The sequence below is a fragment of the Haplochromis burtoni genome, unplaced genomic scaffold (assembly GCF_018398535.1).
Source record: "Haplochromis burtoni strain Fernald_Lab_line unplaced genomic scaffold, NCSU_Asbu1 Contig_2459, whole genome shotgun sequence".
Lineage (NCBI taxonomy): Eukaryota > Metazoa > Chordata > Actinopteri > Cichliformes > Cichlidae > Haplochromis > Haplochromis burtoni.
In genome coordinates this window covers 1114-4969 of record NW_024584820.1, presented here as the reverse complement: position 1 = coordinate 4969, position 3856 = coordinate 1114, and the positions used below count along the sequence as shown (strand labels likewise).

The 3856-nt window shown below is 38.1% G+C and overlaps 1 long non-coding RNA gene across 1 annotated transcript; it reads right to left on the bottom strand.

Moving 5' to 3' along the window:
* Positions 1-2863: 2863 nt before the first annotated feature.
* LOC121813758 lies at positions 2864-3596 on the bottom strand. The gene is made up of 3 exons (XR_006053857.1): positions 3556-3596; positions 3352-3414; positions 2864-3028 (listed from the first exon to the last, which is right to left on the bottom strand). It is a non-coding gene; the product is annotated as an uncharacterized LOC121813758 (long non-coding RNA).
* Between the last annotated feature and the right edge of the window lie 260 nt (positions 3597-3856).

Below are 3856 nucleotides of genomic sequence, written 5' to 3'. Positions count from 1 at the left end.
ATAATTTTAATAAATGACAAATTAAAAAGGCATGAACATTTTTTTGTATCGAAAAAATATCGAACCGTGACACCAAAGTATCGAACCGAACCGAACCGTGAATTTTGTGTATCGTTGCACCCCTAATATATATATATATATATATTACCTGATGTAGCCACAGCACATTTGACCTCAACAGTTACATTAACTGTCACTGTCCTCAAACCAGAATCTGAAACACAATTCACAGCTTCAGTTTAATGCATGTGAAAGGTTTTTTTTATTTATAAGCTTCATGTGAATGAATATGAGTACATTTTAACTGTCACGATCTGGGGGGGCAGACCGTGTGTGGGAGGGGAAGTGGAGACTCTTCCCCTGATCACAACTGACTAGAATGAAACATAATGACACGGGGAGTGTAAAACTAACCACATGAACACAGAACTAAAGACCCGTTTCAAAATAAAACAAGACCTAAAACACATGACAGACTAGAGCAGGAACGAAACACAGAAACAAAGGAGACAGATGATAAAAATAAATAAATCACTAACTTAAACCTCCAATAAACCCTAAATAAGAATAACACACAAACGTATAATCACCACACCAAAATGATAACTTCAAAATTACAAAAAAGGACTCAGAACGCCAGCCTGTGACAATTAACACATGTAAACAGAGCATAATAAACATAATTTACCTGATTTAGATGTAGCCCCAGAAGTTTTCGCCTCATCAGTTTCTTTAACCATCGCAATCTTCACAATACTCCCTGAACCACAAATCGCAGCTTCAGTTTAACACGTATGAAAGGTTTTCTAAATAGGTTTCAGTGTTGGGGATTAACAGAATACATTTACCACAGTAACATATTTAAAATACAAAATATAAGTAACTGTAAAAGGTGGTATTTAGAATACAGTAAATTTGTTGAAATAAAAGGATTACACGGCGGTCTTTTCCCATTTCATATGTTAGGCTATGCCCTCTCTATTGTTGGTAATTCCACGACATGTAAATATAATAATAACCACTGCAGCCAAAAAGAGTGCCTGACGAGCCCAGTTGTAAGCAGTGTAGGGACTAATGCGTTATTAAGTAACGCGTTACAGTAACTACGTTATTATTGTGGTAACGAGCACAGTAACTAGTTATTATGCAAAAATCAGGAATGCGTTAATCGCTACTGGGATTTAGATAGGGTCGTTATTCATTACTTCGTGTGGTGGCTATCACGGAGCTTCCACAGATTCAGTAACATTAGCAAATAGTGGAGCACAGCAGGTGGATGAGGGTCGCAGGAGGAGGAGAGACCCGAGGCGGCCGCTGGTTCAAGTGTCAGGTGAACTGAACTTCAGGTAAGAAGTTATGACCTGCAGTCTATCTGGGTCAGATATAAACCAAGTTTTTGTTATGCTGCCCTTTTCGTACTGGGTACTACCCAGCATGACGGAGTTTCTATACAGCTGGGTGGGTGCTATGATGTTATTGATGATGAACTTTATTTTGTTCATAAGGTTAGTTAGTAGAGTTGCCAACCATCCCCTGAAAAACGGAATTGTTTCGTATTCAGAGAAAATATTACGCGTTTCGTATTGAGGTGAAAAGGAACAGAGTTTGTCCCGTAATTCAGCTACAATGAAAAAGACAAAGCTGGAGTTATTCTGTCTTTTCTGTCAGCTGCCTCTTCTCCTCTCATTCTCTCCCCTCCCTCTCCTGTTTCTACTTCAATCGTCAAACTGATCAATGATCAACTGATCGGCTTTCCTCTCTTGTTTGTTTATCGTCCACTTTGCGCCAGAAAGAGGAAACCAGCGGATGTCGCGTTAAACAACAGCAGCACGTTTAAGCTTGATCAGCTGTTGTTAGAATTTATTTAATATTAATTTCTAGTATCAGCTGATGTTTGCTGGAGCCACAGCTGTAAAGCTGCTGGTCATGATATGGTTTGGTTATCTGGTGAGAGGGAAACATGAAGATGAAACCAGGAGATGTCCTTACTGAATCATCAGTGCTGTGATGGAGAAACAGGTTTACCTTTTAGGTAACATGAATGAGTTGAAGGGAAGTTATGAACTGTGTCTGAGAGATAAATAACACCAGGATCCTTTTCTAAGTAGTTGACAGCTGGTAACTGGGCAGGAGCGGGTCTAGCAAAGTGTTGCCAGGGGGGCAGGTAGGGCATTAACAGGGAAAAGGGGGGCACAAAGACATACTTTTCTTTCTTATTCTCATTTCATGTTTAGCTTTCAAAAAATAATTATCTGAATTTTACACCAAACGATTGATAGATTGATGCATATATACCATCAAAACAGTGTACATCACTGTCACAACAGCGTTTGTTTTCATTCAAAGGCTTTATGATTTTTCCTATAATGGTGGGCGGTCTCTAGTCAAAATGCCCGGGACGATTTTTTTTTTGTCCCAGTCCAGCCCTGTATGCAGCTCATCTGCAGTCTGGTGTTAAGATGGCACCAGTGTGTATGGCTGGCCGTCTTCCTCCTCCCTGCTTTAGACTCCTTTTTCTCGACTTTTGCATAGTACTACTTTCCCAGAATTTCCCAGTTTCCCGGTTTCTGAGTACAATCGAAAGCACCACAACTGCATTTTTCGTGTTGAATGTAAAAAGTGCACATGATGCTGTGACGTAGGCTAGAATCATGGCGGCGGTCAACGACGGTCCAGGCGTGGGATTTCTCTCGTGGAAATATGCACATTTTGTCCTTACTATTGGTAGGTGGCACAGTGCACTTGTGGCAAGTAAGCAAGCTAGAAGACTGGCAATCTTGCTGGGTATCCAGTTACGGAAGCAACAAATTAACAAGAGAATTCTGAGTAAAACCAAAGTTATTTTCCCTAGTAACTAGTTACTTTGAAAGTAACGAGTAACTTGAAGTAACTGAGTTACTTTTGATAGAAGTAACTAATAATGGAACTAAGTCACTAATTTATAGTAACTTACACAGCACTGATTTAGATGAGTCCTCAGCACTCTTCTCATCAGTTTTTCCAGTTCTCACAGTTCTCACACCAGAAACTGAAACACAATTCACAGCTTCAGTTTAACAATTGGGCATTGTAACTTGTCTTTTTCTACTGCTAATCTGTTAATGTTATAGGTAAGGTGGCATTATAAGACTTGATAGTCTTCCTAATTTCTCCTGTAGTTGTTCTTTTTTTAAAAAGCTGTATTATTGTTATTTTTGACTCTATTTGAGTGCAAAAAACAAACAAAAGAACATATCTGAAAGGTTTTGTCAACAGGCTTCATGTAAATCAGTGATTATGTTTATGCATTTTATGTATTATATGTATTTTTCAAACAACAATTATAAACAGAGAAGATTTAATATATTTTACCTGATGTAGGTGATGCCTCAGCACTCTTCTCTTCATCAGTCATTACAATCTTCAAATCAGAACCTAAAACATAATTCACAGCTTCAGTTTAACATGTCTGAAAGGTTTTATCAATAGGTTTCATGTATTTCAGTGATTATGCACACATATAGAAATTTTGCATAAAAAATAACTTTAAACAACAAAAATAAATATATTTTTTACCTGATGTAGATGAAGCCATCATTTGTATTCAGTGCTGTAACCACACAGGTGAGAGATATGAGTGTTCAAGCTTCTGATCAACGCATTATTTGTAGCTTCACAGTTGACACACCTTCAGGATTTGCATAACAGGTTTATATAGAGACAAAGACAAGCACACCTTGTAGACACCACACAACCTTTTACTGAACAGGATTGAAAGACTTGCTGCTCTATATGAACAGTTACACACTATGTAGAACAACTTTATAGAATTATATTTGTTCGCAGACGTTAGCAGCTGTCAGCGAATAGTTATCAG